Source organism: Pipistrellus kuhlii, unplaced genomic scaffold, assembly GCF_014108245.1.
Source record: "Pipistrellus kuhlii isolate mPipKuh1 unplaced genomic scaffold, mPipKuh1.p scaffold_m20_p_5, whole genome shotgun sequence".
Taxonomy (NCBI): domain Eukaryota; kingdom Metazoa; phylum Chordata; class Mammalia; order Chiroptera; family Vespertilionidae; genus Pipistrellus; species Pipistrellus kuhlii.
This window is the reverse complement of record NW_023425551.1, coordinates 64,440,289-64,454,661: the sequence shown is the minus strand read 5'-3', so window position 1 is coordinate 64,454,661 and position 14,373 is coordinate 64,440,289. Positions and strand designations below refer to the sequence as shown.

General features: G+C 37.9%; 1 protein-coding gene across 1 annotated transcript in view; it reads left to right on the top strand.

Annotated features, from left to right (window-relative positions):
- The window catches only part of GFRAL (GDNF family receptor alpha like), a 57,541-nt gene that overhangs the window by 23,979 nt on the left and 19,189 nt on the right, over positions 1-14,373 (top strand). The gene's annotated exons all lie outside the window — the stretch shown is intronic.

Sequence of the window (14,373 nt, the reverse complement as noted above, 5' to 3'; positions counted from 1 at the left end):
AGGGATTTGTCTGGGAGTCTTACAGAAAGAACCTCAGGAAATTATCATATACTAATTCAAGGCCTCTCCATTGCCCATATTCAGGTTCAGTCCATGCAACCACCCAAATTTCAAAACATCCCCAGACCTCTAGGCCCCTAGTAGAAACCACCAAACCTGCAAACACCATTTCTAGGAGGAAATAACAGATGTTTCATGGAAAACCAAGCCTCTATATTTATGAAAAATATTTGAGAGATACAACCACATATGTATCTATATCTATACCTATACATTGACGTAGTTAACTATATACAGGTACACAGACATTTTTAATTTTTCTATATTTCTTAGCAGATACAAATGTGATTATAATTATGATTTGTTGTGTATTAGGTAAGAGACATACAATTTGGTATATGGTTTTGATTTCAACAGAGCCCTCTGTGGAATATCTACAATTTTTATAATTAGCACTAGGGACATATTTCAATTGAAACATGACATAAAGAGGAAAAATGCAGCATGGTATATGTTGAATCTTAGTTTCTAAATAATCATGCTCTCTGATTAATATTAGGTGGCTAATTCTGTTGGAAGTAAATGTATTTATAATGAACAGCTCATAACATTATAGAAAGAAATAGCAAATAAAATAATTGAGACAGATAACATATAGTTACATCATCATGGTTATTTTTACTTGGTTTCTCCATATTAAATGATAGCCAGGAAACGAAAAAAGGTAGATTCTACAGGTTAGAGATAATTCTGTTCCTGAGCATAAGTTCCCTCAAAATATCAGTCCCAGCAATTTAATTCTAGTTCTAAGCCTATTTTTCTTCCATGCATTTTTAATTACTGTAATATTTTACTACCACGTGTTTAGCTACTCTAACCTGTACAGAGCAAAAATATTTTTAGAGAAACAGTAGAAATCCATAAACATTGAAGTAGTAGTAACAATGTAAAAAAAAAAATCTAAAACTACTTCACTTTCTTCACTCACTAAACTTTATGAGCTTTGCTCCTCAAACATTACCTACTAAAAGCAGGAATTTTAAGTGACAGGTTTATAGACTTAAAAGAACCTTACAGGCCTTCCGTCACATTCTCCATAGTTGAATTAAGAGAAAAAGTTTCAAACAAAAACAAGAACCAAATTCTGAGGCCTGGCTAGTTCTAACGTCTTTATCCCTGTCCCATATGCTTGGGACATAGCAAAAGCACATGTTTGAATGAGCTGGCTCTCTCTCCATTGCCTCCCGATTTCTCACATCACCTCAGCATGCTCCTGCATTATCAAAAAGATCTATCATTACAGCATGCTTCCAAAGCCTTAGAGCTTTGGCGCACTGTACTTGAAAGAGGCAGAAATGAGTAGAATTGAGAAGACAATTGGGGAAGAGTTTCTGTTTTGCACATTTGTTTGGCTTAAAGCATTGTTTTTCAAACTCACTTAACCTGAGACCACAGCAAGCAATGAATTTTCCATTAGCTCTTTATATGCAGTGTCTTCTGTATATGTGTTTTTAATTATTGTTTTTTCTATTCCATTAATTATTTTCGATGTTGACTACTACCCACTAAATGGATTTTATAACTCACTAATGTGTTTCTCTCTGAAGTTTGAAGAACACTTGCTTGGAGCCTGAATTCAGCTGGAAATAATTTGCATGAATGTGACCAAGTGCATCTTTTAATATTATAATTATGAAGTTTAGTGAGTGCTTCATTCTGGTCACATTTTCTTACTTAATCCTAATAATTTCACGAGCTAGAAGCTATTATATTCTTTGTTTCACACACAAGATAAAGGAAGCTAAGAGATTCAATGCCTTCCTCAGGGTTCTGTACCCCGAGTGCTGTAGACTCAGGATGCTAACTGGCAGCCCACTGTGTCTTCCTGTCTGTGAAACAACAGACAGCAAGCTTGTGTCCCTTCAGTGTGCTACAAAGCCTCCTCAGGCAGAACCTCTCAGTTCTGGTCTCAGAATTAAGCTTTGAAAATGTGCCAGATGCCGAAACCAGTTTGGCTCAGTGAATAGAGCGTCGGCCTGTGGACTGAAGGGTCCCAGGTTCGATTCCGGTCAAGGGCATGTATGTACCTTGGTTGTGGGCACATTCCTTGTGGGGGGTGTACATGAGGCGGCTGATAGATGTTTCTCATCGATGTTTCTAGCTCCTATCCCTCTCCCTTCTTCTCTGTAAAAAATCAATAAAATATTTTAAAAAAAAGAAAAGAAAAAGAAAATGTGCCAGAGAGCCCACCTCCCATGCAGGAACAGACTTAGGCAACGCGCATCCTGAACAAAGTGTATGTATTCAGCCACCAACTTCCCTTTAATCACTAACCGCTGGATCCTCACAGATTTTCTCCCTCCTGGTGTCCTGCAGCACAGAGCAAATATGTGGCAGGTGGAGCTGATAGAAAGATGAAGGAAATGGAACAGAGACACATTGATTAGTACAGAGAGGACTACAGAGAGAGAAAAGTTAAAGGATGATTACTGTGTTGCTCAGCTACATTGAGGGATTCAGTCACTGACAGGAAGGTGCTCTTGTTGCATTACTTAAATTGCCTTTTCTCTTGCCAACTCTGAAAGAGATTTGGGAATATTCCTATTCTGTCCATAAAAACTCAGTTCCTTTTTTTTGATGAATTATTTTTAAAAATAAAAATGAAAAGAGACTACCTACTTATTAAATCCTACAGGGAATAGAAGGCATAGCAATACACATATGATAGATATAAGCTGAGACAATTTAAGAGTACAGAAATAAAGATAAATCTTCCCCCTATTCCATTCTCTAGAAAGTCAACTTTCAGAAGTTTGATGAACATTCTTTCAACCCCCCCCCCTTTTTTTTTTACTTTGAACCTTTTAAATACATATATAGCTTGACTACCTTGTATACATCCAAACGGGAGCCTTCCTCATCTTGACACACACATACACACATACTTTTAATGTAATAATACAATACATTCTGCTTTAGAGCTTGCTTCTTAACTTAAAAATATGATAGACACATTTGCAAGTATGTACATATGTGATGGCTCAATTCTTTATAAAGTTTGCATAGTATTCTATAGTATTTGTATGTATGTATATACATACATATGATTATTTAATTACTCTATGAATAGAATTTTGAAATGTAAGATTGGAGTAGATCTTGGATGATGTGCAATCCAGATTTTATGGTGCCTGTAGGAGACAGGCAACCTATAAACTATAAAGATTGATTACTATTTCCTGCTATCTTTCCCAACAGGAACACCCACACTCCCTCCCCTAACACACACACACACACACACATTATATACTGTAATAGAGACTTCATAACCTCAATAAAAACTCTCATTCAAAAATAAGGAAATGTGGGAAAGTTAGTAATGGGATCGTTCTTGGCAGGCCTTATGAAGCTTCCCTGGCATTGTGGATATTTTTGGCCACCTGGGAAGAACCACTTTTTGTGCCTATAATTTTTACCCTCTGGGAGTTTTTCCCTGTCCACCTTCCTTTATAGCCATACCCAAATTAGGTCCTGGGGAGTGTGCCCTCCCTAGGAATATGGTGCTCTCAGAGATCATAACAGTTTGAGGGACTAAAAGCTGTTTTGGAGCCACACACTTTTTACAAGCAGACTGGTGACTTGTTTGGCATTATAATCTCTTTAAAATGTGTTAGATTTCTCATCTATTTGCTTTTAGTCAGTTACATTGGCCGATACCCATAAAAAAAAAAAAAAGTTTTCTTGACTTAGTTCCCAAATCTGCTTTATTTCCCAAGTCTGCCTTATTTCCTTGCTTCCTCAATCCAACTTAATGATTTAAATTAATTTAATGATTTAAACTAAACAATGGACTTGGGTGAACATGTAATACCCTTAATCTGTTTTTTGCTGCCTACCGTGTTTCCCCCAAAATAAAACATCCTCCCAAAATACAACCTACTTACAGGTTTCCTTCTGAGTGAAATATAAGGTATCCCCCCCCAAAATAAGGCCCCGCTAAGCTCTGTCTCAGAATGAAAATTAATTTACCGTAAACTGGTCTCTAGGGCCGCCCCAACTGGCGTCTAGCAACCAGTGACATTACACAGAGTCCTGAAGTCACTGCTGTGTGGAGGCAGAGCAGAGGTCGGAGTGAGCAGTGAGCGCGAGGTGGGAGAGTGGAGGAGACTTTCGCAGATGCATGTAGAAGGATTAGAGCCCATAGGACGCAGCAAAGGTGGTGAGTGCTGGTCTATCTCTGATGACACTACCTGATGCTTGCGGCTGCTCTCATGATGACTGAAGGTTCTCAGTCAGTGGCAGACCCTGCTCCAGCCCAGATCCAGGCCCCAGCAAGCCCAGTGACAGTCCCCAGGCAGGCCCCAGGGGTAAATGTCTGATAAAGGGGTAGGGGGACGTCTGATGAAGGTGTTCAGTGGCACATGGGTGGGGGGAGGGGGATCACTTAAAATGACACAGGAGGATCAGAGGGGCAATCAAAATGACACAGGAAGATCAAAAGGGGTTACTAAAATGGTAATCCCCCTTTGATTCTCCTGTGCCATTTTGATTCCCCCCTCTGATCCCTCCTGTGTCATTTTAAGTGATCCCCCTCCTCCCACCTTGATACCCCAATTCCTTTTTTTTACCCCTAGAAATGAGCGCAAAAAGAAAAAGCTACTCGGTGGAGTACAAGAAAGGAATCGTGGAAGACTCTCGGGGCCAAAATCTTACTGCTTTCTGCAAAGAGAAGATGTTGAGTGTCCGATTGGTATACTCTGGTGAGCAGAGTATAAAAACCTCATTGAACAAATGGACAAGGGAAATGCTAAAAAGTGCAAGTGTGGATCAGGTCAGCAACCATTATTTTCCAAGCTGGAAGACCTGATCTGTGAATGGGTTGTTGACAGGAGAACAAAGGCTTTGGTTGTGAATAGGGCTCAGATTTAAGAATTTGCCTTTGCAATGGCACCACAGTTTGACATAGCCCCCAAAGACTTCAAAGCATTACAACACTGGCTAGATAATTTCCTTCAGCGAAGTGAACTGTCTTTAAGAAGATCTACAACATTGTTTAGGTTGGAAGATACTCAAGTTATTAAGCGAACACTTGCATTCAAGTCCTTTATTGATGATGCTGACTTCTCTAAATACAGTCTTTCCAACATGATTGCTATGGATGAAACTGCAGTGTTTTGGGCCAATCATCTCAAATAACAATTGAACAGCGGGGTGCCTCCTTAGTGTACATTCCCTCCATTGCTTACGAAAGTGCATGTGTTTTCTGTATTTTGGTAATTTGTCTGGATAGCACTAAAATCCCACCTTTAATCATTTCTAAGGGCAAGAAGGAAAAGATTAAACATGTTTTGGGCATTTTTTATTCTTTAAACTGAAAAAGCCTGGGCCACACAAGCAGTTGTAAGGAAGTGGATCAATTTAATGTTGTCGCTTGTTATGCGAGGGAGCCAAAGAGGTCTGTTAGTCTGGGATACAGCCAGCACTCACCACGCTAAAGACATGAAGACATGTCTTCACGAAAGAAAAATAGATCAGATAATGATTCTCACAGGAATGACGGCCTATCTCCAGACCCTTGATATTGCAATAAGCAAGCCATTCAAAGACAATTTGCGCATGGAAATTAATGACTACATTGAAAATAGAATGAAGAGAAATCAGTGTGGAAACTTTGTGAAACCGAAACTGCAAGAAGTTGTGACTTGGGTGAAGAATTCATGGAAGAAAATCACTGACAGTTGCATTGCAAATGCACTGTGAGCAGGCTACCTTGACAAGAAGTACTCATTTAAAGACAGTGCTATTGCTAAACATGAGAGATTTGGTCCACTGATTCTGAAAGAAATGGAGTCACAAGAAATTCACCAGGAAATTCAGGAATTGGATTGTTATGATGATGTTCCAGAAGATGATGACATGATTGTCATTTAATAAATGACTAAATTCTTGATACTGTAGGATTCACAGTTTGTCTGGTTTGTGTTGACAACTACCATACTACCGTACCGTATACAGGTAATAAATTTCCTTTATTTTCATTTAACAATAAATGTGTACCGTATTCTTCTTTATGGAAAAATAAGACATCCCCTGAAAATAAGACCTAGCACATCTTTAGGAACAAAAATTAATATAAGACACTGTCTTATTTTCAGGGAAACAGGGTAGTTGAGTCAATTTGTTTAACTTGAAAATAACTAGAAATTTTTTTTCAGTCATGGGCCTTTTATAACTAGAAATCATTTTCGGTCTTGTTTCTTGCTATTTGGGTTGTAGAAGCAGTCAGCTTTCAATATTATAGAACCCTCATTTTAATCTCTCTGATTTCTACTTGAAAACCAGCCAGTTTCTACCTGAGCTCATATCCTGATTGTAAAACTCTACACAATGAAATCAAGAATAATTAACTCACACTGTCACTTTAACTCTTTTTGGGTTGTCTTGCTTTTTAGGGGTCCTTATAAAGTGCTTTGAGAAATGCATTGTAGAATAAGGTGACCAGATGTCCTGCTTTTGGTGGGACAGTCCCGATTTTTAACGTGGAATGCGGGACAATTTGTTAAAAATAGGGACTGTCCCGCCAAAAGTGGGATGTCTGGTCACCTTATTTGTAGATCTGTCTTCATGTCAGAAGAAAGGGGCAAGCATTTATCATTTGGAACCTGTCCCCTGCTGCTCGTGAGCCTTGATTCTCTAGCAATTGAATATACTATATTTATGACTGCTGAGTGGAGCCACAGTGGCAGAAAAGCACTGGATAGGAAGGAAGGAGGCATGGCACAAGGTGAAGGACTCTCATATTGCACTTGCACAAAGATTAGGCATTTGAGGAAGCATTTTGATGACAACAAACAATGGCATGTTCACATCTAAAATACGGATAAATTCTAGTAGGAATGCATCACTGCCTTCTTCAGGGTAGGAGGATTATGAAATCATCCATCTACCACCTAACTGCCAAATCGAGGGTTTAGTATTAGTCTCTGCTATTGCTGGGAGGTGTGGCATTCAGGATTGCTGAAACTTTGATGGATCAGCTCTAGGAAGAGGGAGTCTATTCTGTGGTGCCCAGACACTGCACCATCTGTTACTCTCTTCAAGCTCACTGAAAAATGCCTGGTTGGCCTCCATGGGGTAGGTCACAAATTTACCTAATTGTTAAGGGCCTACTCTCTGATGAGTATTCTCATTGAGACATTAACATGAATATAAAGACTGGTCCTTCCACGTGCCTCTTCCTCTGATTTCCTTATCTACAATCTTTTAAGTTTGCTCTTTTCATTTCTCTAATCAAGCAATTTACCACTGTCCATCAGTCTTAACTTCTAATCACTTCTTTCTCTACAATGTGACAATTAAGACTAGTACTTAACCCTAGCTGAGTTGCTCACTTAGTTGGAGTTTCATCCCGTATACCAAAAGTTTTCAGGTTCAATTATTGGTTAAGGCACGTAGGTTGTGGGTTCCATCCCCTTCAATATTTATCTCTCAAAATTAATTTTAAAAATACCTTCAGCTTAGGATTAAAAAAGAGAAAGAGTACTGTTCAAGCACTGCCTCTGGGCAGGATTTCCCTTCATCACTGTCCTATAAAGCCATCTCATGGCTTTGTGCTGTGGCAGCTGCCCTTTTACAATTAGCTCTGATAGTCTCTATTCACCTTTCTGGGAACCAGTGACTTAATGGATTTGATGATACCCAGTTAGGAGCATGTTAGGAGCTATATTTCAAATGGCAAATAGTCCTCCACTGCAGGTGACATAGCCTAGCTCCAGAACTCGGGGGTCTCCGCTATAACTCTCCTATTAGGGCATGGCAGAGGCTCCACATTCATCCAGAGAGAGTGAATGAGATTGTTTATAAAGTGCCTGTTATATAGCAAATGTTGTATACATTTTATTCATTTATTTATTTAAAATATATTTTATTGATTTTTTAAAGAGAGGAAGGGAGAGGGAGAGGGAGTTAGAAACGTTGATGAGAGAGAAACATTGACCAGCTGCTCTTGCACACCCCCTACCGGGGATGTGCCTGCAACCAATGTACATGCCCTTACCGGAATCGAACCTGGGACCTTTCAGTCTGCAGGCCGATGCTCTACCACTGAGCCAAACCAGTTTCGGCTGTTGTATACATTTTAATTGCTTATCACTCTAAGCAGTTGTTTGGGGTTCTGGATTGAGAACCGAACCATTTGGTGTCTGTGTTGCTAAAGCCAACTGGTTCCATAACTCTATTAGGAAAAACTCTTTCCATTATTAATTAAGAACCTGATGATTGCAGATACAATACAACCACAAAGTGTTGAGAAAGATGGACATTAAAATTTTGATTCTCAAACCTGTTAACACTCAGAAATATCCAGATGATGATTACATTAAAATATATACAGCTCAGAACTCAATATCAAAATACACACACACACACACACACACACACACACACACACCCCACACCCCACACACACACACACACCACCCAGGTGGTTCTGATTTTCAATCAAGTGTGGGAAGTTTGGGAACCATTGCTCTAATCCACATGTGGGAAACACCCAGTCACCGGCCATAGGTCCCAGAGCCTCTTTTCACTCACACCTCTCAGGGAATGAGAAACGTCTGTGCACAGAAAGGCGAAGCTAATACTGTGCAGCTCTCAAGGTGGCCTGCTTCACCCCATGGCCTAAAAACAGTTGGTACACATTAGCCACTCAATAAATAGTGAATGAATGAATGAATGAATGATCCAATGTCTACTATATCTCTATAGCAGTACTGTCTTCTGAACACCATTTGTTTTTCTTTCTTTTATTAGAACTCCCCTTACAATACTTATAAAAGCTTCCCTTTTAAGAGCCTCACTCATTTGTGTTTCTATTATACTTACATTGGAATTTTCAATTCAAATATTTGAGCAAAGAAATCAGGAATTAACAAAACCAAGCTGCTGCTGCCCACTTTAATAAAAAACATTTCAAGTTCCTTCTATTTTCTAACAATTTTCCTTTTTATAGATCAATTTTCAAAAAGTCTGAGTAGTAGGCAACTATTTTACAACTGATGCTTGGAAGGTATTAACACATAAATACGTAATTGATCCAAACATATATTTGCTCTTAAATGATTGTATATCCTTAATAAACTATAAAATATGGTTAGCTTTGTCTGTTAATAATAAGGGTGAAAGAATAGTATTCCCAAAAACATTTGCAAACCAATTGGCTTTTGTGAAATTTTAATATAAAAAATTCTAAAAATGTGTATAATCTTTTAAGAGGCTTAAGAAAGGAGAGCTTGGTATTAGTACCTGTTTCTATCATCAATTTCTTTTTTTGTAGTCCTATTTTCCCCCTGTCTGTTTTTTAAAGCCTCATCTTAGATACCAAGATTGCTTATAAGACTGTTTTATTTATCTTACTTGTCTGCATTCAATGGATAGATTATTTGGCTGCATTTCATTTTACCTTGCAACATTTCAACCATCTATTCTCCATGAAGGTCTTAATCTAAAATAACATTCTATTAATGAAGATTTTTATATAAAGTTCTTTAAACATGCCCATATATATATGGAGGTGCATAATGCATACTTTTATACATTTTTTCTAACCTACATAAAAATTTTACAGGTGTCTTTAGTATAATATGTTTAAGATTGTACAAAAATGATTAATAAAAGCTCAAACTCACTTTTGTAAATTCTTAGTCGAATTTTTATTGTCGGCTGATCACTAACTGAGAAGAAAGATTATAGACTATAAATAAAACAGCTAAGTGAATTGTGAAAGACATTTCCATTACAAAAAATGTTGCTGTCTTTCTCTCTCTCTGTTTCTCTCTTTGAAACACACACACACACACACACACACACACACACACACACATACGCCACTTTCCCTTATAGCCAATTCATGTAGGTTAGTATTCCGGGAGCTTTGTATTAAATTCTGGCTTTAAATAAATCACTTCACCTAGCCAAAACCACTGACTTTTTCTTGGTTTCTACACAAAACTTTAATTCAAGTCCAGTATCCTTCAAATTCAGTCCAGGTGCTAAAAAAGTCTCTTGATTTTCCAAGGAACAGTCAACAGAATTTCCCTGCTCTGTATTCATATTTATAACATAGCCTCTAAATAGCCCAGTATTTTTTGTATTTTCTGAATTAAAGTGGCTGCCTGGTGAATTTGTAGTTCATCAAATTCATAGACACTCACTTATAAATGTATGTTTTTCCTCTTAGAAATTAGTGATTATTCCTTTAGGATCTTGTTTTTTATTATATGAAAACTCTTCAGAATTCTTTAAAGAATACGCATGTGTGTTGTAAGTTACGAATAAGGAGGATGATGAAAAATAAACCATTTCTTTAGAATGGCTTTAGTTACCACCCAATGTAAAAATTCAAATCCAGAGTAAATTCTGTAACTTTTTGCTTTTATGCTATTTAATTTATAGACTTAGAGATCGAGACTTTTACTGGGGTTTGGGCCTCATGAATAAATTAATATATATAACCTTTTTAGCTTTAAAACCTAAAATATAAACAGGGCCCCTTCTTCCTCCCTTCTTCCTCAGCTCCACTCCTGAATTTTAGTAAAAACCATGATCAGTAACAATTACTCTAATATGAGATGCAATGTTTGAAAGTGTTATTAGATTTTATTATAGATCATAGCCCTAGGAACATAATATGGCACTAGCATGTCTGGATTCAAATAATGTCTTGCCTTCTATAAGATAAGTAACTATTAACAAGAGACTCTCTTTGCCTCAATTTTGTGTCTGTGAAGTGAAAAATATATCAATCCTAAACCAGAATGCTGGTACAAAGGTTTGATATGTTAATTTATGTAAATGTATGTAAATAAATAGAACATAGTAAAATTAAGTAAATAGAAACTCTTATTACAGATTTTGAGGAAATGGAAAATCATGCAAATAAATTATTTTAGAATAGTATTATGATGTCATATAGATGGTACTGGAGTCAGACTCATTTCTGGAAGATCTAAGTTATATTTTCTCAGGATGAGTGACTTCTTAAATATATCTTTGAGTGATGTTAGGTAGATGGTGAACTTGCACAACTGGTCTTAGACTTTAAAGTGTTTAAGAATAAAGTGGTTTCCAGTAAGAATGCAGATTCTGATATAGTAATTGTGGAATGGGGCCTGATACTTGCATTTCTAATGAACTCTCAGGTGATGCTGTTGGTCCAGGAATCACCCTTTGAACAGTGTGGACCTAGATAACCTCTTAAGGACCATTTAAGATGTATTAAATAATTTATATGTCTGTCTACTGCTGAGAAATTGGTCAACCTAATTAACTGGATACATGGTGTCAATTTAATTATGCGTTTTTATGGACACTAGGTGTCTTGCTGTAATGGAAGAGTCCAAGCATGTCCTTATAATGTCTTGTAATAGTGGCTTAGAGCAGGTCTGAGATGAATGTGGGCATCTGCATTTCTAACAAGTTCCCAGGTGTTGCAAATACTGTTTGTCCAGGTTACTGGCTTAGAGAAATGATTGATTCTTTCCTGGAATCAATTGTTTCTTTTCCTGAATTCTTTACTTGAATCATCAATACAAGCATATACTTCTGTGCCTTCACTGAAGAAATGTCTACATTGGTTGTTTTGAGTTATTGTGATTTATACTAAGAAAAGGACATTTGGTTTTCCACTCTTTTCCTGGCATAGAGTTCCTATTATTTCTTGTGGTTACAGCAATAAGGGTGTCTTTTGTTATGTTAACGAGGTGACCTTTGGAAACTCTTAGGTAACCTAAGGATGGAGGTTGGTTGCCAGGGGAACCCACTAAGTGATTAGAGGAAACTTTTAGTACCCATCCCTCAACCTCCAGAAAGGAGGGGCTGATCAATGATTTAATCACCAACCTCTATGTAATAAGCCTCCATACAAAACCAAAATGAATGGGTTCAGAGAACTTTCTGGGCCATGAACTGAACATGTGGAGGTGCTGGGAGAGGGCGTGCCTGGAGGGAGCCTAAAAGCCCCTTGCCCTGTATATCTCTTCAGTCTGGCTATCCCTGAGTTCTATTCTTTCATAATGAGCTGGTGATCTCGTAAGTAAAATGTTTCTCTGAGTTCTGTGTGCCATCCTAGCAAATTAATCAAACCTGAGGAGGAGGTCATGAAAACCTCTCATTTATAGCCAGTCAGTCTGAAGTACAGATAACTTGGACAGGCAGTTGGCATCCTGAGTTGGAGGGGTTGTTGGAAACTGATTTATAGCCAGCTGGTCAGAAGTATAAGTAAAAACCTGAAATGGCTATTGGTGTCTTTCGGGGGATGAAAAGGGAGGGAACGATCTTGAAGAACTGTGGGCTATGGTTACCTCTGGGAAGGTGTCAGAATTGGATTGAATTGTAGGATACCAGGTGGTATCTCTAAAATGGCTTGTTGTGGGGGAATCACCTCTCCCACCATGCACACACACACATTAGAATTGGTCTCAGAACTCCAAAAGAGACACCATACCTAGAACCATGATTCTTCACAGTGTTTCAATTTGCTTACCAAGTCAGTGGAGCAACAGATCTCATCACCTCCCATTTATCCCACACAATAAAACATTCTCAGAGTCAACAGAGAGGCACTGGATTTGATTAAAGACTAGTGAGGTGATGTCTGCTTTTTGTTATGTATAAATTATTAATATAGCCCAGATGCATTAGCACCGAGATTGTTATGTTACAAACATGAAAAAGTAAACATGGATCACCGGGAGAACTTCCATTGTCCCCACAATTTTACCGTCCACATGGATAACCAATGGTTGCGACAGATAAAAGTCATGTGTCAGAAAACAGAACAGTATCCTCACTGGAGCTCCATCATGCAACACAGGGAATTCAGCTAGAAATGTAGAATTTGAGCTCCATACCAAGGCTCCACGGGAAAGAACAACCAAAGGGTGAGGAGGAAAATCAGTTAGATAAAGTTACTTATTTGAACCTCCAAAATGAAACCTACGTGTATGGGGGCAAGTCCTATTTTTCATGCTAACTTTTTGCAATTTCAAGGAACACTTTGTCTTGGCATCTCATCAGAACTTCACACATAGAAAAATCGCAGAACCCTTAAATTTCCCCGAGATTTGCTTAACCTCCTAAGGATAGCAGTCAGACTCAGTAGCCAGGTCAGACCATGAGGAATGGTGTAACCTCCCTGATGGTGTATTAGTTGGGGCTGTGTTGGAAGGTGCCAGTCTTTAGAATAGAGAGGCAGAGCCTATAGGGGTTCCTGGGTGCAGTTAGCTTTCCTTTGAAGTCATTTCTTTTGGAAAGCAGGGGCTATCAGGGGCTGGTACGCTTTGAGCATGTTACCACCTCAGAGAAACTTCAGATAGATTGAATGACTAATAGCCAGAAGCAGCTCTTTAAAACACTGCATTAATATTCATCGTAGCAAGCTCTGGACAGATGCTTGAAAATAATCCCATTTGAAAAATGGCAAGGAACATTTTAAAAGATCTGCTTGCAAACTCATCTCAGCATTGCAAGATAACATGGAAGAAACTGAAGCTATATAAGATACAATGCCTTCAAATGAAGGTTTAATAAACATATAAAGAAAGATGTTGCTTGCCAGTTTCAAGCTATACCCTGGCTATGAAGGCTAGTTTACTTGTCTTTTGTTGACTCAGAGTCCTGTAACCTACTTGAGTGCTATGTGTTTAACATTATTCTATTCATTTTATATGTTTTAATTCATTTTCACAAGCAATATATGAAGCAGGTGCTCTTTTTTATTTTTTATTCAAGAGGAAACCATAATACTTAGAAGTTAGTAATTTATCTAAGATCACACAGAAGGCAATAGAGGCAGAATTTAAATAAGGCATGTTGGGTCACCAGAAACTGATTTTAACAACCATAATACAGTAGGTACTTGCCTTACATCAGAGATCCGTTCCTATGGCATGATGTAACATGGTTTTTGCTGTGAGTCAGAACCCACCCACATAAGCACCTATGTCACTCACATGGAGCACATGCACAGCAGTAATGAAGTGACACAGTAAAAAAAAAATCTAAAAGAAAGATAACAATTCCTGAACTTTGCTTGTGGTAAATAAATAATAAAAAACATAAACCACATTTATGATGGAATTGAAGTGATGGAACTTTTTTATATATAAATAAATGGGAGATGGCAACATAACCATGAAACTACATATGGCAAGTCCGACGTAACACAAGGACTGCTTGTATAGTCTTCTCATCTAATGATTTGAAATTTACAATGATAAATTTATTATAAATGTTATATCTTCTAGGGAACATGTGTATGTAAGAAGAGAGAATCCTTAAAAATGGATTTGATGGAAGACAATGTGCTGTAATAAA